This window comes from Mobula birostris, chromosome 18 (assembly GCF_030028105.1).
Source record: "Mobula birostris isolate sMobBir1 chromosome 18, sMobBir1.hap1, whole genome shotgun sequence".
NCBI classification, from domain to species: Eukaryota; Metazoa; Chordata; class Chondrichthyes; order Myliobatiformes; family Myliobatidae; genus Mobula; species Mobula birostris.
In genome coordinates, this window is record NC_092387.1 from 21,234,254 (window position 1) to 21,260,109 (window position 25,856).

The 25,856-nt window shown below is 42.4% G+C and overlaps 1 long non-coding RNA gene across 1 annotated transcript in view; it reads right to left on the bottom strand.

The window, feature by feature from the left end:
- Positions 1-2,114: 2,114 nt before the first annotated feature.
- The window catches only part of LOC140211807 (uncharacterized), a 97,789-nt gene continuing 74,047 nt past the window's right edge, over positions 2,115-25,856 (bottom strand). The window contains exons 2-5 of the long non-coding RNA XR_011889592.1: positions 19,400-19,561; positions 14,550-14,651; positions 7,628-7,690; positions 2,115-3,062 (exon numbers count right to left, since the gene is read on the bottom strand). This is a non-coding gene — a long non-coding RNA (uncharacterized lncRNA). The remainder of the gene's footprint in view (positions 3,063-7,627; positions 7,691-14,549; positions 14,652-19,399; positions 19,562-25,856) is intronic.

Sequence of the window (25,856 nt, forward strand, 5' to 3'; positions counted from 1 at the left end):
AGGAGTGTACCATATAGCCTACTGTATATTATGGGACTACTTTATGTTGTAGTAACATGTTGTTGAATGCGCTATTAGGCACGTATTGATCTGTACGTGTGTGTTCAGTTCGGTTTCGGCCAGTAAAGAACCATGTTAACTTAGCTCCCATCTCCAGTGTTTTTATTTATGGCTTTGTTGTGTAACCCGGCCACATACACTACAATCTCAAGACAATGAGCTGCCGATCAGCATAAAGAAGAGAAGTCCTGTGAAATTTGTTTCCATACGGGGTTGTGGTTGCCAAGTTAATGAACATATCTAAGAATGAGATAGGTAGGTTTCTGGATACAAAGACAACAAGAGGTGAGGGAGGGAGGGTAGGAATATGGTACTGACCACATTAGACAGCCGAGCAGACTCAAAGGGTCGAAAACCCCACATCTTCTCCTATATTCTACAGATCATCAAACACAGAACAAGAAACAATATAGCACAGGAACTGTCCCTTTAGCTCACGATGTTGTTCAGAGCTAAGTAAATTTGTATTCAAGTATCCAAACATACTAATCTCTTCTGCCTACACAATGCCCATATCCTTCCATTTCCTGCACATTCATGTGCGTATCTGAGAGTCTCTTGAAGCACCTCAATCACATTTGCCTCCAACATCACTCCTGGCTGTGCATTTCAGGTATCCACCAATCTCTGTATAAAATAACTTGCCCTAAACATCTCTTTTGAACTTACTCCCTCTCACCTTAAATGCTGGAAAAGATACTAGCTCTTTACTCTATCAATGCCTCTCATGATGGTGTACACCTCTATGAGATCTTCTCTCAATCTCCATCATTCTAGAGAAAACAACCCAAATATGGTCAAACACTCCTAGAGAACACATGCCCTCTAATCCAGCATTTTGCAGGTGCTGCAAATCCAGAGTAACACACACAAAATGCTGGAGGAACTCAGCAAGTCAGGCAGCATCTATGGAGAGGAATAAAGAGCTGATGTTTCAGGCCAAGACCCTTCCTTCCTTTCCAATCTCGATGAAAACTCTTGGCCCTAAGTGTTGGCTCCTTATTCCTCTCCATAGATGCTGCCTGACCTGCTGAGTTGCTTCAGCAACCTGCTGATAAGTACAATAAGTTCTGCAGACGCTGGAAATCCAGAGTGACACACACAAAATGCTGGAGGAACTCAGCAGGTCAGGCAGCATCTGTGGAGGGGAATAAAGTGCTGACATTTTGGGCCAAGACCCTTCATCAGGACTGGAAAGGAAGGGCCCAAAATGTCGGCTCTTTATACCTCTCCATAGATGCTGCCTGACCTGCTGAGTTCCTCCATCATTTTTTGTGACTATCATGACGAACTTCTTCTGCATCCACTCCAAAGCATTGACATCCTTCCTATAATAGTATGATCAGAACTGAATACAATACTCCAGATGCAGCCTATATGTCTATAAAAATGTAAACGATTGCTACCAATTGATTGACATTTAAGAAACTCACAAATGCAGAGATATACCGTACACATATAAATACATTCAGGCACATTCAAAAGGGCAGGGTCAAGAGAGATGATACAGCAATGAGTCACTGACGAAATACACACAAAATACCTCTCAAATGAGATCTGTCAGCTCTGAATAGTTTAAACAATCTTTTGCAGTAAAAGTTAAGCACAGATTTTGATATAAACTAATGTCAAATCACTTATTACATTGCACTTCTGACTCTACATTGTGTTATATAATCCTCAGAGTAACCGGCTGGTTAATCTATGGTAAAAATTACTGCTTGTATCAGGTTAATGTGGTCATATAAGACAAAATATTCCTTACTGTTCCTATGTCTAGATTACTGTGGATAAAGACAACAATTAGTGCTAATTAGCATCAAGGTCAGAGGTCAGAGACAGCTGCCAACAACTTGAAGACAATCCCTTTTATGGAAGAGTTGTCAAAACTGCGGCTAAAACGTGAGTTCCATAAAAATAGAAAAACATGTGGGACGTCATTTTGAGCCTGACCATGTCCCTCTTGGTTGGACGATTCCCAGTAAAGTTCCTGATTTCTACCTCTTTTGGAGAAGCCTCCCCTTTGATATGCAGCCCCGTGCACAGAGCAGCCATAGCTTTGTTTAGAAGCAGTCCACATTTGTCTTCTGTTCCTTGTACCATACAAGCACAAATCCACTTTCAGTGCCTGAGTGGCTGAGATTGCTGTGCTAAGAAATGACTGGGATCCACTGGAGTTTGGAGAAATAAGAGGGAGCTTATCAGCTTTATTTGACAAATGTACATCAAAGCATACAGCAAAATGTGTCATTTTGCCTCATCGGCCAACATAGTCCAGTTATGGGATGAGAGGAAAGCCCGCCAAAGGTTGCCATGCTTTTGGTGCCAACAACTTTAGAAGGTGGCGGGAAACTGCAGCATTCGTGTGGTCATGGGAAGATTGTACAGGCAGCAGTGGGAATTGAACCCCAATCAGTAATCCACTGCTGCTGTAATAGCATTACGTTAACCGCTATACTACCATGCCATCAACTTGATGGATCCTAAGGGGTTTTGATAAGATGTTGTGGAGGGGATCCTTCCCCTTGTGGGAGAATCCAGGACCAGGGGCAAATGTTTAAAAGTAATGAATCATCCATTTATGGCAAGGTTAGGTAATTTCTTTTCTCTCACATGATCACGAATCTTCAGGGCTCTCTTCCACAGAGCAGAGAAAGCAGAATATTTGAATACTTTAAGGCAGAGGTAAACAGATTCTTCATAAGCAAAGGATTAACAAGTTGACAGGAATGTAGAGTTCAGCTTATAGTCAGATCAGCCAAACGTGGGCAATTGGGACTACTTCAGTAAGGGTTTCTAAGGTTCTGGGGAGAAGGCAGGAGAGTGATGCTGAGACGGAAAATAAATCAGCCATGATTGAGCAGGCTCAATGGTCCGAATAGCCGCTATGGCATTGTAGCTTAGGTAGGAATCTTGGTTGGCATGGACCTGTTGGCCTGAAGGTCCTCTTTCCATGTTGCATGACGATGAGCAGTTGGCCCTTGGCAGATTCCTGGGTTACCCTGGAGGAAGACGAGAGCATGAAGCTACACAAGAAACTCCATGACAGAACATATAAATTGTCTTCAGGAGCAGGCCACTCAGCACCTCAAGCCTGCATTCCATCAGGTCCAGGAGATTTATCCACCTTCAGACCTTTAAGCTTCCTGAGTACCTTCTCAGCCCCCACTTAATCAGGTCCTGGCTAATTGGGCTATAGTCTCAGATCTGCATTCCTGCCTCCCTCCAATAGCTTCTCACTCCCTCACTTATCAACAGACTGTCTAACTCTGCATTGGCCCCTATAAGGAAGAAGGCTCCAAACCGTCACCGTGGGAGAAAAATATCTGAAATGCCTGTCTCAAAATGGGCAATACATTATTTTTAAAAACTGACCTCATAGTTCTAGATTCTCCCACGGGAGGAAACCTCCTGTCCACATCCATCCTGGTCAGGATCTTGGGGTAAGGATGGAACTCTAGCACATCCTCTAGGAACCTGTGTACCCTCTGTGTTGTTGGCCCAGTCATTCTCGAACAAGTTTCAGTGGCACTACACTGCAAACCTCTGGTAGGTCCATGAAGAGCAGCTGACACTGGTGCACAACAGCTGCATCCAGTCAGAGTTCAGACACAACTTGCCGCTGTGTGTGATTTGTGACTCTCTGGAACTCTCAAGCCCAGACAGCTGTGGAGGCGGAGTCTTTCAGTATACTGAAGGCTGAGATAAAAAAAGCTTTGTGGACTGGAGAGGATTGAAGGGTTGTGGGAACTGGGCAGCAAGATGGGAGTTGAGGTCAATGATCAGACATAAACTGGTGAAGCAGATTTGTAAAGAAGCATTACCCATCCTATCCTGTTCCTAGTCCTGTGATCAGTTTAGCATCTCCAAATCAGCACAGTTAAAGTACACTCAGTGGCCACTTTATTAGGAAAACCTGTACACCTACTGGTTAGTGCAAATATCTAATCAGCCACTCATGTGGCAGCAACTCAATGCATAAAAGCATGCAGGCATAGTCAAGAGGTTCAATTGTCATTTAGAGCAAACATCAGAATGGGGAAGAAATGTAATCTATGTGACTTTGACCATGGAATGATTGTTGGTGCCAGATGGGGTTGTTTGAATATCTCAGAAACTGCTGATCTCCTGAGACAACAGCTTTTGGAGTTTACAGAGAATGGTATGAAAAACAAAAAATCCAATGATTGCCAGTTCTGTGTGTAAAAATGGCTTGTCAATGACAGAGGTCAGTGCAAGACAGATATATTCCAAATAAGAAGAAATTTTCGAATGGAAGAAGGACACTACCGTGGCGGACAAGTGAAGTTAGAGCCAAAGTAAAAGCAAAAGAGAGGGCATACAAGGAAGCCAAAGCCAGTGGGAAGATAGAGGATTGGGGAGCTTTTAAAAACTTGCAGAAGGAAACTAAGAAGGTCATTAGGAAGGAAAAGATGAATTATGAAAGGAAGCTGGCGACTAATATCAAAGAAGATACTAAAAGCTTTTTAAAGTATATAAAAGGTAAAAGAGAGTTGAGGGTAGATATAGGACCAATAGAAAATGACGCTGGAGATATCGTAATGAGAGATGCAGAGATGGCAGAGGAACTGAATGTGTATTTTGCATCAGTCTTCACAGTAGAAGATGTCTGCAGTATACCAGACATTCAAGAGTGTCAGGGAAGTGAAGTATGTGCAGTGAAAATTACAACTGAGAAGGAGCTCAGGAAGCTTAATGGTCTGAGGGTGGATAAATCTCCTGGACCTGATGGAATGCATCTTCGGGTTCTGACGGAAGTAGCTGGAGAGATTGCGGAGGCATGAACAATGATCTTTCAAAAATCGGTAGATTCTGGTATTGTATCAGATGACTGGAAAATTGCAAATGTTATTCTGCTATTTAAGAAGGGCGGCAGGGAGCAAGAAGGAAGCTGTAGACTTGTTAGCCTGACATCAGTGGTTGGGAAATTGTTGGAATCAATTATTAGGGATGAGATTACGGAGTACCTGGAGGCACATGACAAGATAGGCCAAAGCCAGCATGGTTTCCTGAAAGGAAAATCCTGCCTGACTAATCTACTGTAGTTTTTTGAGGAAATTACAAGCAGGGTAGACAAAGGAGATACAGCAGATGTTGTGTACTTGGATTTTCAGAAGGCCTTTGACAAGGTGCCACACATGAGGCTGCTTAGCAAGATAAGAGCCCATGGAATTACAGGGAAGTTACTAGCATGGGTGGAGTATTGGTTGGTTGGCAGAAAACAGAGAGTGGAAATAAAGGGATCCTATTCTGGCTGGCTGCCAGTTACCAGTGGAGTTCCACAGGGGTTGGTGTTGGGACCGCTGCTTTTTACAATGTATGTCAATGATTTGGACTATGAGATTAATGGATTTGTGGCTAAATTTGCTGATAGTATAAAGATAGGTGGAGGTGTGGGTAGTGTTGAGGAAAGAGAGAGCCTGCAGAGAGACTTAGATAGTTTAAGGGAATGGGCAAAGAAGTGGCAAATGAAATATAATGTTGGAAAGTGTATGGCCATGCACTTTGGTGGAAGAAATAAATGGAAAGACTATTAATATAGATAGGAAGAGAATTCAAATGCAGAGATACAAAGGGACTTGGGAGTCCTTGTGCAGGATACACTAAAGGTTAACCTCCAGGTTGAGTCGGTGGTGAAGAAGGCAAGTACAATGTTGGCATTCATTTCTAGAGGTATAGAATATTTGAGCAGGGATGTGATGTTGGGGCACTCAGCAATAGGGCACTCAGCAATAAGGCACTCATGAGACCACACTTAGAGTATTGTGTGCAGTTTTGAGCTCCTTATTTTAGAAAGGATATAATGACATTGGAGAGGGTTCAGAGAAGATTCACAAGAATGATTCCAGGAATGAAAGCGTTACCGTGTGAGGAATGTCTGTCAGCTCTTGGGCTGTATTCCCTGGAGTTCAGGAGAATGAGGGGAGATCTCATAGAAACATTCCGAATGTTAAAAGGCCTGAACAGATTAGATATGGCAAAGCTATTTCCCAAGATAGGGAAATCTAGGACACGAGGGTACAACTTCAGGATTGAAGTCTAAGTGAAGGATGTCCATTTAGAACAGAGATGCGGAGAAATTATTTTAGTTGGAGGGTGGTAAATCTGTGGAATCTGTTGCCATGAGCAGCTGTGGAGGCCAAGTCACTGAGTGTATTTAAGGCAGAGATAGACAGGTTCTTGATTAGCCAGGGCATCAAAGGATATGGGGAGAAGGCAGGGGAGTGGGGATGACTGGAAGAATTGGATCAGCCCATGATTGAATGGTAGAGCAGATTCGATGGGCCGAAAGGCCTACTTCTGCTCTTATATCTTATGTTCTTATGGTCTTATAATGGCCAGACTGGTTCAAGCTGACAGGAAGGTGACAGTGACTCAGATAACCATGCATTACAACAGTGGTGTTCAGAAGAACATCTCTGAATACACAAGACGTTGAAGCTTGAAGTGATTGGATATAGCCGCAGAAGACCTGAGTGTATATTTAGTAGTTACGTGAGCGGCCCGCAAAACATCACCACATATTGCCCACCCCATCCCTGGTGCTCTGGTTTCCTCCCACATGGGTTGGTAGGTTAATCGGTCACTGTAAATTGCAACTAGTGTATGGGTTGAGTAGTAGAGACTGGAGTAGAGTTGATGGGAGCGTGGAGTGAATTGCTGTAAATGGATGCTTGATGATCAGGTCTGCTGTATGGCCCCAAGATTCGAAGTTAGTCAGCTACTGGACTCCAAACTATGCACTAGATACAAACATTTAGACCAGCGGTCCTCAACCACCGGGCCACGGACCAGTACCTGGCTGCAAAGCATGTGCTACCGGGCCGTGAGGAAACGATACGAGTCAGCTGCACCTTTCCTCATTCCCCATCACGCACTGTTGAACTTGAACATAGGGTTGCCAACTGTCCCGTACTTGCTGGGACATCCCGTACATTGAGCTAAATTGGTTTGTCCCGTATTTCCCCCGCTAAAGTAGAGCGTTCCTGTGAAACCTTTCGTGCTGAAATGGCGTGAAGTGAAGAAGCAATTACCATTAATTTATATAGGAAAAATTTTTCAGCACTGCCAGACCCAAAAAATAACCTAACAAATCATACCAAGTAACACATAAAACCGAAAATAAATAACACTAACATATAGTAAAAGCAGGAATAATATGATAAATACACAGCCTATATAAAGTAGAAATAATGTGTGTACAGTATAGTCGGAAAGATGAAGGCAAACCCGATTTGTGGGGGACAAAATCGGCACGTACGCGCATGTGCACACAGGTGCCCGCACAAGGCTTCATGGTCATGGTAGTCTTTCCAGGGGTAAAGTGTCCCGGGATTTGACTGCTACTTTTGTCCTTTATTTGGGAGTGAGAAAGTTGGCAACCCTAACTGTAAAGGACATGTTGAGGTGAGTTTAACCCTACTTGAACACCGCACCCCCCCCCCCCCCCCCCCGGTCGGCCGGTCCGCAAGAATATTGTCAATATTAAACCGGTCCGCGGTGCAAAAAAGGTTGGGAACCCCTGATTTAGACAGTGCAAACTTACATAAATCAGTCGGCAGCTTTCGCCATCCTTCCATTAACGTAACACACCCCAGTCTCTGGTAACCTATCCAAAGTGGGCAGAGGAGATGTGCATGAGGAGATCAGAATAGCCGTAAGTTCACCCGGAAATCAGACCTCGAACACTCAGTATTACAGGAGTTGCTTACCGAACACTGTTTCAGAAGTTTGGTTGCACAGAAGTTAATATAATTAAATTTCAAATGCTGAACATAACAAGAAGATAGGACTAAATTATATCTGTGAATGAGAACAAACCTTAATCATGATGATTGCCAAATGGAAAGCCATCGGGAAATTGCTTTTGTGTGACTAATCTCTGTGTACAAGGACCGAGAAGCGGAACCAGGCCGTTCAGCCCTTCGTAACTGCATGCCAATTCAGTGAGATCTTTTGTCTCAGAACCATTTGCCTGCACTAAAACTCCTTAATTCTCTTAATATTGTTCTTTGTCTTGTACATATTCAGCCTCTAAGGCCACTTTGGGATATGATTTCCACTCTCTGGGTGGAGAATTTTCCTCTAGTCTCAGTCTTTCACGGCCATCTTCTTACTTTAAGTCTGTGGCTCCTGATTCTAGGTCGTCCAACCAGGGGAAGTGCCCCTTCATCTCCACCATCAAGTTCTTTAAGATATTGCACAGATCATTGAGGTCACCTTGCATTCCCATGAGTTCTAGGGAGTGCAGGTCTGTTTTGCTGAATCTCTCCCCTCTGAACAAATTCACCATTCCAGAGATTAGGTTGCAGCTTAGAGGCACAAAGTCATAGAGCACTATAGCACAGAAAATACACACTACAGCACAGAACTGTACAATATCTTAGAGAACTTTGGTGCATCTAGTCCATACTGAGCTGTTATTCTGCCTAGTCCCGTTGATTCCTATTGTCCTGCACCTGGACCATAACTCTCCACACCCATCCCATCCATGTCCTTATCCAAAATTCCCTTAAATGTTACAATTGAACCTGGTCCAGCATTTCTGCTGGCAGTTTGTTCTACACTCACACCCCTCTATGAATGAAGACGTTGACTCTCAGTTTCCCCTAAAATATTTCATCTTTCTCCTTTAACTTCTAGTCTCACCCTACCTCAGTGGAAAAATCTTGCTTGCATTTACCCTATGTATACCCCTTATTATATTGAATAACTCTAACAAATCTTGCCTCATTCTCCTATGCTCTAGGGAATAAAGTCCTAATCTGTTCAATCATTCCCAAAAAGCTCAGATCTTGGTAACAACTTTGTAATTTTTCCCTATACTCTTCCAATCTTATTGATATCTTTCCTGTAGGCCGGTGACCAGAATTGCACACAACACTCCAAATTTGGCCTCCCCCAACATTTTATACAACTTCAACATAGCTTCCCAACTCCTGTTCTCAGTACTTTGATTAATGAAGGCCAATGTGCATAAAGCTCTCTTTACGACCCTATCTACCAGTGACACCACTGCGATTTGGGGTTATCTACTGGAATTATTTAACAGCTAAAGACAGTGGTATTACTCACAGTGAAACAAAACTTATATCTACTTACTGCTACACAGAAGGTGACAAGTTCATGCTGGCTCCCAGCAGATTAGTCCCATTCCCATTTCCTGTTATCCTTGTAATTTGTTTTCTCTCACACACACCCATCAACTCCCCTTGAGCTTTTGCATTAACCTACTGTATATTTGGGGTAACTTGCAGCAGTCAGTTAACCTGTCAGGATGCGTTTAGTGTGTGGGAGAAACCCAGAGCACCCAGAAGAAGTTGTAGGAGAAACTCCCTAATTCCACACAAACAGCACCCTAGACCAAGATTATGTCCTGCTGTGCCACTATGCTAGTTCATTGTTCCTTCAAAGGGGCACCTCAGGTTGATTGTGGTTGGGTGATTGTGCGGTTATTTATTTACACACTTATCTATTTTTGTATTTGCACAGCTTCTCTTCTTTTGCACATTGGCTGTTTGTCAGTCTTTGTGTGCATTTTTTCATTGATTCTATTGTATTTCTTTGTTCTACTGAGAACACCCGCAAGAAAATGAATCTCGGGGTAGTATATGGTGACGTATAAAGTAGGTATTTGGTTAATAAATTTACCTTGAACTTTTACATGGGTGACGTTGCAAGAGGACGGGATTTAGAATGTAAAAATTGGGGCGTTATGTTGCAATGTTAGAAAGCACTGGTTAGGCTACACTTGGAGTATAGTGTGCAGTTCTGGTCACCTCACTAGAGGAAAGATGTGGTGATGTTGGAGAGAGTGCATGGGAGATAAACCAGGATATTTCCTGGAGTGGGGATTTTAATTATGAGGAGAAATTGGATAGCTGGGCTTATTTTCTCTGGATCAAAAGAGGCCAAGGTGCCCTGATGGAGGTTAATAAGATTATGAGAAACATTGATTTGGTAGATAGCTAGAATCCCTTCTCATGGTAGAGATATATAATAAAAACAAGAGGGCTTAGGTACATACACAAAATGCAAGGGAACTTAGCGGGTGAGGCAGCATCTATGGAGAGGAATAAACAGTCAGTATTTCTGGCCAAGACCCTTCATCAGGACCAGAAAGGAAAGAGGAGGAACCCAGAATAAGAAGGTGGGAGGAGGGGAAGGAGTACAAGCTGGTAGGTTCAGGTGAAACCAGGTGACGGGGAAGGTGGGAGGGTGGGGGAAGGGGATGAAGTGAAAAGCTGATCGATGATAGGCGGAAAGGGCAAAAGGCTGAAGAAGAAGGAATCGGACAGGAGAGGAGAGTGGACCCCTTGGAGAAAGGGAAGGAGGAGGGGCACCAGGGGGAGGGGATAGGCAGGTGGGGAAAAGAGAAGGGTATGAGAGGCTTACGTTTAAGGTGTGAGGAAGGAGTTCTAATAAGAAAGATTTTTTTTCACACAGTGTTTGATATCTATAATGCTCTGTCAGAGGAGGTGGTGGAATCAGAGAAAATCAATACCTATATAAGCAGGCATTCATTTAAATATGAAAGGCATAGAAGATGTGGACGTAATGTGAGCTAAAGGAATTAGTGCAGATGAGCAAAAGGGGCGCTATGGATGTGCTGGGTAGAAGAGCCTGTTTCTATGCCGTACAGCGCTAATACAAGGGCATAACATTGTACCAGCATTGGAATACTCTTGAGATCTGCAAGTTCTCAGGAGGGCCAGCACAGAGTGCCAGGGTCTGACAGGCCAGCAGATTGATCCCAGCTAAGATTAGATCATTCCACAGACCAAGTGGAAAATACTGTTCAACGTTTCCGCTATGAGTATAAACAATTTTATTTCACTCTCTAAATGTCAGAAAGAAAAGCCTCAGGAATTACCTTTCTCTGGAATTAACGCTGGCACTTAAAATTATCAATGAAGAGCCTATTAATATAGATACTGCCATTAATGGGCAATTTCAGATTTATCTAAAAATACCTTCTCCACAGAGCAGGTTCCTGCACCCCACACAACAGCCAAGATAGGGAACTCAAATTTCCTGTCTTTTGAGTTGAAAATTAACTCTTTCTCTCTCCACAAATGGTGCCTGACCTGCTGAGATTTCCAGGCATTTTAGGTTTTCAGTAGCCATGGAATTTTGCTTTAGGAGATGGGGCTCCCTTGTAAGGAACTTTTACAGTGAATTCTGACCAACTTAGTCCATAATACAAATGTAAGATGGGGTCTTTGATCCTTCAGGGATGAAACAGGCACTGGAATATTGGCCAATGGGTACACTCCATTCCCACTAGAATTGGCCACCAGAAAGGCATTGCGAAGGTGGACAATACTTTCACAATTGGTGAACAGAAGAACATGAAAAGATAGGAAGTGGAGTAGGCCATCAGGCCCCTCAAGCATGCTCTGCCTTTCAATATAATCCTGCCTAGTTTGAGCTGGTCTCAACTCCTCTTCTGTGCCCCTCTACTCCTCAGTCTATCAACAATTTATCCAGCTTCACTTTAAATAACTTTGATAATCCAGCTTGCACTTTACACCTGGGAAAAGAATTCCAGAGACTCACCGCCCTCTGTGAGGTGAAGTTTCTTCACACCTCAGTTTTAAATGACCAGTCTCTTATCTTGCAACTACGTCCCCTTGTTCATAACTCTTCCACTAGTGAAAACATCTCAAGCTCAGGTTTATTGTCATTTCAATCATATACTGCCAAACAAAACGAAGTCCCTCCGGACCAAGATGCAGAACACAGTACATATAACTCGCACACAGCACGTGAAGTGAGATAAATAAATTAACAAATAATAAGGTGCGTTTACGACACAATTTAAAAAGTAAACAGTATAATACTACTGGCGTTTCATATGTGGACCAGAGTGACCATTGCAAGTGGGTACGTCACCATCTTAGTTCAAGGATCTCAACATTTACACTGTCAAATTTGCTTGGGATCTTATGTATTTGAATAAGATCATCACTCATTCTTCTAAATAAAGTACTGAACTATTTATTCTTTCTTGGTAGGACAACCTTCTTTGAATCAACTTGGTAAATCCCTGCTATGCTACTTCCAGTGTTTGTATATCTTCTTTTTAAAGAATTGAACCAAAACTTTTCGAGATATTCCAGACAAGCCCTCACCAACAAACTGTAAAATTGTAACAAAACATCCCTATTCATGAACTCCAACCACCTTCCAACGTAGACCAAAATGTCATTTGCCTTCTGAGTTTCTAACCCTTCTCAGAAATGCAAAAGGGGCATTAACTCTGTAGTGATCCCGAAGGATTGGTACACACTTTGAAGGGCTGTAGCTAATTTCAAATATATTTTTTTTAAAAAACAGAAAATGCCAGAAATACTCAGCAGATCAGGCAGCATCTGTGGGGGAGAAATAACATCACATTTCAGGTCAACCTGAGAACTGGCAAGGAACCCACACTACCTGCAGGGAAGGGAGGTATCTCCCTACTCTGAATTTTGCAATTCTCACAATTCTTTTGTATATGTTCTTCTGCATACAATTTCACTCTGTACCTGTTCCCATTCATTCATTGAGCAGACAACCTTGTTTACAGTTTTACTCCATCAGGGGCATCCTCCTCCCCCACCCTTCAAGCAGATTCTTTCATTTCCTCCCCATTTCTAACTAATGGCCGATGACCTGAAACGTTGACTCTGTTTCTCTTCCAACAGACGCTGCCTGACCTGATGAGTGTTTCCACTATTTTCTGCCTTTATTTTAGATTTCCAGCATCTGCAGTTTTGTTGATTTTCATGAATCTTTCAAAAAATTCTATAAGTATGTTCTCTCATATTCAGATGCCTGTCAATCCACAGTCAACTACCACAGATGGAACTTAAGTGAGGAAATATATACAAAGGACTGAAAGTTTGATTCAATGGGTCCATGCTCCTCATCAGAGAAGTAGAAGGGGAGCGTGTTGGACATTATAGCCAAGACAGTAAATTCACTGTGGACCACTCCTTTGGAGAGCTAATTCATGGGGTGCAAATGCCCTTAAAGTAGGATGACTTTCATTAGCTCTTGAAGGGGTTATTGGGTGCTTCAAAACAATACTGTTAACATATATTAATTAAACCTCATCAATTCATAATACTTAGGTTAATTAAAAAGTTGTCTTTCTTCATTACTCTAAATCCATAAGTCTTATTCCAGTGAAAAGAGTAATTATTGCATCATTAGTGATAACAGATCAAGGGGCTTAATTAACAAGTGGTAATTTAGTTAATCACAAAACAGTAAAATTACTTGCATTGCTATAGCACCACATACACTCTGCATTCACTTTATTGGGTACAGAAGGTATCCATGGTCTGTAGTCCATCCGGATGGTTCGATGTGTTGTACATTCAGAGATGCTCTTCTGCACACCACTGTTGTAACTTGTGGTTATTTGAGTTATTGTCCCCTTCCTGTCAGCTTGAACCAGTCTAGCCATTTTTTAACCTCTCTCATTAACAAGGCACCTTTGCCCACAGAACTGGATGTTTTTTTTTTTGTTTTGAGCATCTCCTTCTGTAAGTTCTAGAGACTGTTGTGCATGAAAATCTCAGGAGATCAGGAGTTTCTGAGATATTCAAACCACCCTGTCAGGCAGCAACAATCATTCATGGTCAAAGTCACTTAGATCATATTTCTCCCCCATTCTGATGTTCGGTCTGAACAACAATTCAACCTCTTGACCATGTCGACATACTTTTATGCATTGAGTCGCTGCCACATGACTGGCTGATTAGATCAATGTAATAACGAGCAGTTGTACCTAATAAAGTGGCCGCTGAGTGTACAACCTATAGGAAATGCAGTTTGCCTTCAGCTGAGTTCACACAAAGAGCAAAATGATTTAATTCATGAGTGTGGCAATGGTAGGATTGGATAGAGTGGTTTTGTGTTCCTTGGAATGGAGAAAGCTGATAGGTGATATGACAGAAGTGTACAAATAGGATGAATCTTTTCCCCGTGTTGAGGATGTCTAAGACAAATATTATAAGGTGAGAAGTGAGAGGTATAAAAAGGAAACCTTTATTTTCACAGAGTGGTTAGAATCACTTGGGAGACAGTGGAGAGCATGGTTTGGATGGTGGGGGACGCTTGATGATAGTTGCTGTTTTCCTGCAAAAGCACTTCACGTAGGTGTGCTCAATGGTGCGGAGGGATTTACCTGTGATGGACTGGGCTGTATCCATTACCTTTTGAAGGATTTTCCATTCAAAGGCATTGTAGTTTCTGTTATATTTTGTAACTTCAAAATATTAAACTAACTCAAAGGAAGTCATGGGAGTCTGAAATTTTGTGTTTAGTTAAAGTGAGGCATGCACGTATCACTTGGAGGTGTGATGACATATGCAATTCATGTATTTTATATATAACCCATAATGAATTGTTTAAAGAAATAAAAATGATTAATCAACCAGTTTATATACAAGATTACTGAAATATTTGATACACACCAGTTTCCATACCAGGCCATGATGCAGCCAGTCAACATACTCTCCACCACATACCGGCAGAAGTTTATCAAAGTTTTAGATGTCATGCCAAGCCTTCAGAAACTTCTCATTTCCAGTACACAAACATAAAGGAGAATGAAAAAATTGTTACTCTGGATCTGATGCAGCACAAGAAACATAGTAAGATAAACAACACAATAATAAAAAAAGACAATAAATATAAATACATAAGATAGCTTATATACAGTTTGGTTGTATGCCCATAAAGTGATGTTAGGTATAGGAGTGTCTGTACATAAGGTGACTCTGACGGGAAATAATAAAGTAGTGATGGTGGGGTGGGGGAGGTGGATGGGGTGGGTTAGTGGGTGGAGGTTTTAATCAGCTTGGGACAAATAACGTTTTGAGTCTGGTGGTCCTGGCATGGATGCTATGTAGCCTCCTCCCTGCTGGAAGTGGGACAAACAGTCCATGAGCAGGGTGGGTGGAGTCATTCATGAAATTGATAACCTTTTTCAGGAGGACATCCTTTTCAGGTGATTGGAGGAAAGTATGGGGGGAATGTAAGTGATAGTTTTTTTTTTACAGTGCCTGGAATGCACTGTCGAGGCAGATACATTAGGGATATTTAAGAAACTCTTAGATAGGCAGATCAATGAAAGAAAAATGGAGGGTTATGTGAGAGGGAAAGGTTAAATTGATTGTGGAGTAGATTAAAAGGTTGGCACAACATCTTCTGTTACTATGTACTATACTGTACTGTTCTATATTCTACAAAGGTGTGTAGATAGGTACATGGATAGGAAAGGTTTAGAAAGATGTCAGCCAAACATGGGCAAATGTGACTAGCTGAGATGGCCATCTCAGTAATGACAAGTTGAGCTGGTTCCTTCCTGTGGAATTCCATGACTATAAATGGGTTTAGTCTGGTGGAGTGGAACATGACTGGGTTGAATGTACTGCTTCTGTGTTTTTCCACTCAATATGACTCTGGACTCTTTGACTCTATGACCCCCATAATGGAAGAACTACCCTATTTAACCTTAAAATGTGGCATCCCTCCATAATTCCATCACAGGGTCCCACAGAAACATAAATCATTCTTTATATAACTAAACTTTAACCTAGAAGCTGTGGTTTCTTCACTGTCTCTCAAAATGCTCTTGAGTTTCTGTACGAAGAAACAGGAAAATAAGATACAAGTATCACTTCCACATTGAAACTATTTCCTCCCTCATTTACTAGAGAGTGTCCCAGTTGGGAATAACTTAGAAAGTGAAAGAGGAAATGATTTTTATAATGTTTCCTGTGCCTTATTTACTTATAGGAAGAATCACTTGGCCTCTTGGTTTGGCTTCTCTTACATATTTCACAGCTCCTTGTGAATTTTAACCTTTCCCACACTTGCCATTTGCCTGTCTCTTTTGTGTCTGGCCTGTGTTTCCCCTTTATCTACAATGACTAATCTCAGTGCAAAAATTATTACTTTTTTTATTTTCCTGAATTCCTGTTCAAATACTTGAACACCATTGAAGATAAAACCTGCCTCTATTGCAGCAGTTGTTAGAATGGATTGTTTATTGAAATATTTCTCCTTTAGAAGAAAAATTCTCGGCATACTTGAGAGATTTAACTTGATGCAAGTTGACTAATGCAACTGAAAATAGAAATAGTATTTCTTAATGAGAAGAATAACCCATTGCTTCCAAGTAAGATGACTTTAAGTGGCTTTTAAAAATAACCAAAATGCTCATAAATTATGTTAAAGTGCAACAACCAAAAATATTCAAAACATCTGCTTCGTGTCTGGTAGGGTCCTTGAAGACGCAGATCAAGTTTTGATTCCTGCTTGTAGGACCAGAAGATAGAAGTAATATGAGATCGTTTTTTATCGCAGAGAGAGAGGCAGGTACCTGGAACACACTGCTAGGGGAAGTGGTAGAAGCAGATATAATAGCAATGTTCAAGGTGCAGGCACACGGAGGGACATGGACCATATGCAGGTAGATTGCTTAAAATGATACCATGGTGGACACAGACTAAAGGACCTGTTCCTGTACTACACTGTTCTATGTTGTATATTCCACATTCTACCATCTATGTTCAGATGAGAAAATGGACATTGTATGTGATAAAACCCAGTGCTAGGCAAGAGAACAGAATCAAGGGCATGTGGTCCTTAATACATTGAGATCTGATCCTTGCTCTAGACATGAGCTTTTGAACAAAGGCCCTAATCTTGACCTGGCATCATTTTCCAGCTCATCCACACTCTGGTGGAACAATTGGACAAATCTTAGCTTTAATTTTAGGGCCATACCAAGCTACATGCGTTGGAAAATCTGATGGTGCCAGGAGGTGAGAAGAGCAGTCCTTAAATCCAAGGAGTGCCAAAGGCAGCAGACTATTTGCCTGCCATCCTGGCCAATAAAATATGGCCCAATACTGGAAAATATTTATAAAACAAATAGGTTAATGTATGGGCTCCATGTTGTCTCACTTCATTCAGGTTCTGAAGCCCCATCACGTATTGGCGGAGTTAGATAATTAAAACAGTGTGGCGAGTTGCTCTTGCTGGCTGGGTGTACAGTCGAGAATCCCATCCCAAGTAGCTGTTGGGAATTGGTGTGATGTGACTCTACTTAGACGGCAAAGTTGTGCCCCTTAGAGAAAGAGATTATTTCAGGCCATCATGGGCTGCCTCCTAGATGGATGGCTTCTTCCACTTAGACACAGAATTACATGGTGCCAGATTGCAGAAGAGCCTTTAGAGGTAGTAATTGCTTGGAAAAGCCCTGGAAGTGAGGTCCTGGGAGAGGAGGGGTGGAAGCAGGTACAGGAGATTGGATAGATGAAAGGGACCGTTTAGCACGGATTTAAATGTGTAGAAGTATGATCAGAGGAAAACATTTTGTGACACTAATAGCTTATGGTGTGCATCAGTTTAGAATCTATGATCTTGATCCAATCCTCTACTACCGATTATGCAGTGCACCCAATAAAAATCAAACACTTTTCCAAATCATGGCCAAATCAAAAGAAAGACTCTACCTTGCCAGGGACAAGAAGTCCTTCTGAATGTGTTAATCCTGTTACATGTTTGAAAACAATGGATTGAATTTAAAACTGTCAGAAATGTATATTTTTGTTAACTAATAACTTCCATATGATAAACTCTAAATTTCCCGTCGGGGACTTCTGACAGGAACTACACAACATTGCACACTCATTCAGACTTAATGTCTTACCAGAACAGGTTTTAACCTATTATGAAGCTTTGCTGTTCTTTGAATCCAAGACAATAGCGTGGAAAACCTTAGGATACATGTTTACAGTAGCATCTCTTACGTTAGTGTGAATTTCTGGAAAGTGGTTTTCCTGGTCTGGGAAAGAGTTCCCTTTAGTAATGACCTTTGACATTAGATCTGTTCTCAGGCCCTTCTGCTTCTCTCCACTTGGGAATATTAATAGCCAAGGCATTTGTTTATCTTCAGCTTGTGGAGAAATAAACAGCCTTTCATTATTTGCTATCCTTAATGCAGCTCAAACATTTCATATAGATTTAATACGAAAACCATTCCTTAGATATTAGAGCTGCTGCCTTATGGGTCCAGGCACCAGGTCTGGTATTGTCTGTGTGAAGTTTACATGTTCTCCCTTTAACCACGTTGATTTCTTCCAAGCGTTCTGGTTTCCCACCACACCCTAAAAAATGTGCGTGACAGTAGCTTAATTAGCCCCTAACATATGGGTGAGTGGTAAGTTCAGACTCAATTCAGACTCATTTATTTATTGAAACATACAGTGTGATATGTCATTGACATTAACAACCAACACAACCTAAGGATGTGCTGGGGGCAGCCCACAAGTGTTACCACACATTCCGACACCAACACAACATCTCAAGATGGCACTGAGCTGCATTCTCCGTTGAGGTCATAGTTACTTTTTTCAGGGTTTTTTAAGGTTTACGAGGATTGTTTTTGGAACAGAGAGAAGAGTTAGGGGTCAGGTTTGGGTTTAAGAACAAAAATTTGAGGAATTACAGGATAAGCAGGAGTCTGCTTCATGTTTGAAGGCAAAGTGGTGAGGACGTGGTCTGATGTTGGGCCGGCAACCTACAAGGACATTCGTCATCAGTGAGACCAGAGCTTGTGGCCTAGATTTTAGGGTCCCATGATTGATCAGTCTGGCATTCAAGGCCTGGAGTTTGGGCCCTCACCCAGGGTCTTCATTCATCAACATCTGTGAGGCCTTGGTCAATACCAAAGATCGAAGTCCAACGGTTGATAGAAAGTCCAGATCAAAGTACAAAGGTCGATAGGAAGTCTGGATCGAAGCCTGAAGGTCAATCAGAGGTCTGGATCAAAGCCCAAAGGTCAATTAAAGGTCAAGATCAAAGCCCAAAAGTCAATCAGAAGTCAAGTGCAGAGGCCGGACTTGAGCCTGACTTCGAACTCCTTCAGATCCCTGTCCCTAAACCCTAATCTACTGTAAACTGGGTGGTGGTGGGGGGGTGGGGAGATGATAAAATGTGGCAAGAATTCTAAAGAACTGGATTAATGTAAGATTAATGTAAATGGATTGTTGATGGTCGGCACAGACTCAGTGGGCCAAAGGGTCGGTTTCCCTGGCACGTGAGTGAAAAAGATTTTGGGGCCACACGGAGTAGAAGGGTGAGAACCAGGAAGAAGTTGCAGTAGCTGTAGGTGGCCAGAGGTCTTGATAACATCACACCAAGGTCTGCTGCCCTGTTCAAAAGTGTCACTAATCTTTCTGAACTAAAACCAAAACCATGCTGGAACTCTAAAATTTAAAAAAAAATAGTGGAAACGCTGTTAAGTACTCACCATCAGACAGCATCTGTGGAGTCAGAAACAGGGTCAATTTTTCAGGTTGCCGACCCATCCTCAGAACCGGGAAGGGGATGAAAGAAGCTGCAAAGAGTTCCGATGGCAGAGACTGGGGAGATGCCTCTGGTAGGGTAAAACCAGGGTAACCATGGCGATAAGCTGTGAACAAGGTTCACTGGTCAGTGGGTGAGTAGTAGCACTTGGGGAGTGAGAATATAGACAGAAGATCATAGCCATTGCAAAATGCTGAGCAGGAAGACTTCCCTGGCAGGTCATACTGGGCATGTCCTTCAATCCCAGATGGGGAAAACAAAAACAAGCTGTATTGATGGAATAAACAGCCAGCACCTTTTCCCCAGGGCGGAAATCACTAACATAAGAGGACATTTTTAAGAAAGGAGGGAGAGACGAAACAGGCAATTATAGACCAGTTAGTCTGACATCAGTGGTGGGGAAGATGCTGGAGTCAATTATAAAAGATGAAATAGCAGCATATTTGGACAGCCGTAGCAGGATCGGTCCGAGTCAGCATGGATTACGAAGGGGAAATCATGCTTGACTAATCTTCTGGAATTTTTTGAGGATGTAACTATGAAAATGGACATGGGAAAGCCAGTGGATGTAGTGTACCTGGACTTTCAGAAAGCCTTTGATAAGGTCCCACATAGGAGGTTAGTGGACAAAATTGGAGCACATGGTATTGGGGGTAGGGTACTGACATGGTTAGAAAATTGGTTGACAGACAGGAAACAAAGAGTAGGGATTAACGGGTCCTTTTCAGAATGGCAGGCAGTGACTAGTGGGGTACCGTAAGGCTCGGTGCTGGGACCGCAGCTATTTACAAGATACATTAATGATTTAGATGAAGGGATTAAAAGTAACATTAGCAAATTTGCAGATGACACAAAGCTGGGTGACAGTGTGAAATATGAAGAGGATATTATGAGAATACAGGGTGACTTGGACAGGTTGGGTGAGTGGGAAAATGCATGGCAGATGCAGTTTAATGTGGATAAATATGAGGTTATCTACTTTGGTGGCAAGAACAGGAAGGCAGATTACTATCTGAATGGTGTCAATTTAGGAAAAGGGGAAGTACAACGAGATCTAGGTGTCGTTGTTCATAGAACCTAGAGAGAACATAGAATAGTACAGCACAGTACAGGCCCTTTGGCCCACATTGTTGTGCCAACCCTCAAACCCTGCCTCCCATATAACCCCCCACCTTAAATTCCTCATATACCTGTCTAGTAGTCTCTTAAATTTCACTAGTGTATCTGCCTCCATGTGGACATGTGGCCAAGTGGTTAAGGCATTTAACTAGCGACCTGAAGGTCATGAGTTCGAGCCCCAGCCGAGGCAGCATGTTCTGTCCTTGAGCAAGGCACGTAACCACACATTGCTCTGCGACGACACTGGTGCCAAGCTGTATTAGCCCTTGCTCTTCCCTTGGACAACATCGGTGCTGTGGAGAGGGGAGACTTGCAGCATGGGCAATTGCTGATCTTCCATACAACCCTACCCAGGCCTGGAGAGTGAAGACTTTCCAGGCGCAGATCCATGGTCTCGCAAGACTAACGGATGCCTTATATATCTGCCTCCACCACTGACTCAGGCAGTGTATTCCACGCACCAACCAGTCTCTGAGTAAAAAACCTTCCTCTAATATCCCCCTTGACCTCCCACCCCTTACCTTAAAGCCATATCCTCTTGTATTGAGCAGTGGTGCCCTGGGGAAGAGGCGCTGGCTATCCACTCTATCTATTCCTCTTAATATCTTGTATACCTCTATCATGTCTCCTCTCATTCTCCTTCTCTCCAAAGAGTAAAGCCCTAGCTCCCTTAATCTCTGATCATAATCCATACTCTCTAAACCAGGCAGCATCCTGGTAAATCTCCTCTGTACCCTTTCTAATGCTTCCACATCCTTCCTATAGTGAGGCGACCAGAACTGGACACAGTACTCCAAGTGTGGCCTAACCAGAGTTTTATAGAGCTGCATCATTACATCGTGACTCTTAAACTCTATCCCTCGACTTATGAAAGCTAACACCCTGTATGCTTTCTTAACTACCCTATCTACCTGTGAGGCAACTTTCAGGGATCTGTGGACATGCACCCCCAGATCCCTCTTCTCCTCCACACTTCCAAGTATCCTGCCATTTACTTTGTACTCTGCCTTGGAGTTTGTCCTTCCAAAGTGTACCACCTCACACTTCTCTGGGTTGAACTCCATCTGCCACTTCTCAGCTGCTGCATGGTTTCAATAAGGGCCATACCAAGTGATGCCTGCCGAATACTTGGTGAAGGTGGTAACTACTGGTGCCGTGCCACAGACGGTGGTTCCCAATAACACTACGGGAGATGGGAGGCATAGGGGATGAGTGAAATGTTGAGTTAAATGTACCTAGAAATGGTCTAGTAGAAGCTCTAAGAAAATGTTTCCCTCACGCTCTAGGTTGACATAAAAGCAGTGTCAGATAGGAGACAATGGTGTTAATAAATGTGTAGAATGTGTGAAAAAATGTTTTCAAAAGTATCCAAATTAACTCTAGAAGCAATGACATAAATTTTATTGTAGATAAATTGCAACCTAAGTTAAAGGAAAAAACATTTAATGTTACTTGTGTGAAGTGAGATGAATTCAGTAATTGGGTGTGTTTTACAATATTGCCAAAAGCAATTAGGACTTCCAAGGATTAAAGTTGCTAAGGGGAATATGGACAATACTTGTGTGAGAATTCCTGGCTGCTTCACTATAGCCTCTGGGCAATATTGTACATTGTTTTAAGGGTATTGTGATAGCTGTCTTGTACAATTTGAATGTTATTTTAACTTATAGCTTTGTTTTATATTTAACCAAATTGACAGTGGTCAAATTTTAGATAATCATTACCAGATCAACTTCTGTTTAACATTACCTGCTTCATACACATATGGCTCATATGAGTGATATTTTTTGTTTTGAACAGTATGCTTGTTTAGATAATACTATTCTAAGTTCACGGCTTTACAGTTCTTTGATCCAACAAACATGAAAGTGGGGCAGTGGATGCGGTAGGGGTAAGCATGGGGGATGTCCACAAGGTGTATGTTTTGTTTGCAGACAGCTTGGCCACTGGGTTCAAAGATGCCCTCATGTCAGGGCAACTTTGATAACAGTTTCCTCTTCCACCCCCACCTGCACCATAGACAATACGGTTTATTTTAAAAAGTACTTAAGAACTTGTACAATTTTAATTCTGCCTGTTGTAATTTGTCACCTGATGTAAACCTGGGTGTAATTTTTCTTTGACGGCTCTTCCTCCCGATCTAATACTAGAAATAATTGTAGTGGAAATATGGTGTGTGCACCTCATATAGCAGTTGAGACGGCACAGCTATCTTCCCAAACAAGAGAATATCTGCAGATGCTGGAAATCTGAGCAAAACATCTAAAATGCTGGAGGAACTCAGCAAGCTAGGTAGCACCTATGGGAAGGGTTTCGGCCTGAAACATTGACTGTACTCTTTCCCACAGATGCTGCCTGGCCTGCTGAGTTCTTCCAGCATTTTGTGTGTGTTGCACAGTTACCTTCCCTCCTGTTCTGCTCAAGTAGCTGAACCTTTTTGCCTCAACAAAAGCCTGAATCCTTGCAACTGGTGCACTGAATCTCGTTATACAGGATCACACATGACAATGGACAACTATGGAAACTACGTGGTGTTCTCGCTTCTTCCAAACTCCAAGAAAACACGGTGAACTAACTATGAACCTTTTCCTGCTTTTAAATTATTACTGCAATTGCTGTTCTAAACTATGAGGCTTATAATAATGAAAAGGATGAAATAACCAGAGGGAGCACATGAGGAGACTCCTTTGCTAAGGTAGCAACAGCAAATCTTTATGACCACATGGTACTCCAGTGTGATTAGGCTGCCAATACTTTCTAAATGTTTTGATGAACTAGCATAATTACTGTGTGATGTGTCAGTGGTTGAAAAGACCTTATGGAGTAAAGCAAGCTATGTGCAAGACTATAAAAGATGATGGGTAAATTGAAAATGAGAGATTCCCGACCATAGCAAGGAAGGTAGCAGGAACTGTATGATTTCCAGAAACATAATCCTGAAGACACTGCTGGTATCTGCCGCTGCTGGGTCCTCCTGCTGGAATTTATTTGTGCATCTCCAAATGGATTTTATGCAGTTACCTAAATGTATGGGTTGTGATTATCCAGCTCAGAGAAATGATGCTGTAACTGTTGCTAATATCTAGACTATGAGAATTCATTCCTAGGTTTGGGATTCCTTGGAAAATCTCAAGTGATAATGGTCCTCACTTTACTGGTAAGGTTATAAATGAGTGGACAAAAGCCTTGAAGTCTAAATATCATTTCACCTGCCCTAATCACTCTCAATCTGAAAAACAGAATGGGGCCCTAAATGAAGGTTATCTGAACTGTTTGATGTGATCAAGCTAAAGTGGTCGGAGGTACAGTGCTTCTACTGGCCCCTGTGACAACGTGCTGTGCTCCGAACTGCGTAACATGTCTATCTCCACATGAAATCATTTTGGGAGGTCCCACGCACTTGCCAGACATCCCTCCCTTCTAATTAAACAGATGGGCATCCATATTATAAGTGGAAGCATGTTGCACTATCATCTAACATGCACATAAGATCTTAAATATTTCTATCAACAGGTACTTAAAGCCAATAAGACTGCACTGGCTGCAGAGTGCCACACCTACCATCCGGGAGATTGGGTACTGATGAGTGCCTATTAATGAATGAACTGCCTCGAGCCCCATTGGGCTGGTCTATTTCAGTGTTGCTGACCACATATACCACAGTAAACATCCAAGGAAAGCCAATGTGGATACATGCCTCACATGTTCAGCCAGCAATGTCACCGGACCAGGGAACAGGAGGCCAGAAGGACGTTGATGATGAGGACTAATGGGCTGAACTCTTGATCTTTGCTATTTGCCACTTCAAGTAATCCCTATGTATTATAAATTTTGGGTAATCTGGACATCTGTTTTCTGCCTAAATGTGAAGTATCTCACCTCACTATTTCTCCTAATGCTTTGCTTCACCTTAGTTATGAATATGCGTCGTGTAATAACTAATCAGGTTGTTGGGTGTTTTCCAGAGAGGCCTATACATTCAGAAGATGGCTTGTCGATGTGTTTATACCCATGAATCATAGTGAGTTTGATTATGTGTCTTACCTCGATAAAGAAACTAGAATCGTAAAGGAGCACGGGGCTGCTCTGCTCATAGGAATGACTTTGCCAATGCAACTGTTTTGAGGAACAACGACTGTATCAGCCCCACTCCCTCTGCTCCGAAGCTGCTTCATGGGGATGGGGGTGAACTATGTCATCGTAGCCATCAAGGGATAGGATCAGACTTGGGTAACAATACGTGCAATGCCAAAACTACTGGTGACCCTCCCAATCCCGTTAATGGCACTTACTGGGTAAGTGGCTGACAGACCTATCACAAGGTACCCCTTCTAAAATTAGATCCTTGGACCTGAGCCAAAGCCATGAAAGGGTTATTGCTATCTGGCATATGTAGTATCCTAGATGTACCACCGGCCCACTCTCAGTTATTTTTGTTAGCTTATTTTATTCAATTTATTATCAGTGAGAATAATACCACCAACAACGTCTCCACAAAGTCCTCCAGCTTCTCTGGAAGTAGAGACAAATTGATGTCAGTAACCATTACAAGGTCAATAACCCCAGTGGCTTCTCCTTGTAGACCATTTCATTTGTATGCCTAGCACTCCACTCTTGAAGTAGACACTCCCTTCTGAGCTTTTGTCATTAGTAGAGTTCACCAGATTGACAAAGATGTGTTCAAAACACACAAAATGCTGGAGGAACTCATCAAGTCAGCCAGCATCCACAGAGGGGAATAAACAGCCAAAGTTGCAGGGCAAGATCATTCAGTAATTTCTCCATCCCTCTCTCCTTTTTCCATTCCCCATTCTGGCTACCCTCTTCCCCCCCTCCCCCACCCCCACCCTCCCGCTTCTCTTCTCCTCCATCATTTCCCTTTGGTTCCCTCTCCTTCTGTTTTTTCCCATGGTCCATTGTCCTCTCCTATTCAATGCCTTCTTCTTCGAACACTTACCCCTTTCACCTATCGCCTCCCAGTCTCTTACTTCATTCCCCCCTCCTCCGCTTACTTACCCCCCTCTTTTGGTCTCACCTGTCACCTGCCGGCTTGTACTTATTTCACTTCCTCAACTTTCTAATCAGTCTTCTGCCCCATTCATTTCCAGTCCTGATGAAAGGTCTTGGCCCAAATCACTGGATGTTTATTCCCCTTGATGTTGCCTGACTGTTGAGTTCCTTCAGCATTTTGTGTGTGTTTCTCAGGATTTACAGCATCTGCAGAATCTCTTGTGTTAAGGATGTGTGCAAAGCCTTCTAGAAAACTAAGCAGCCCCACTGAC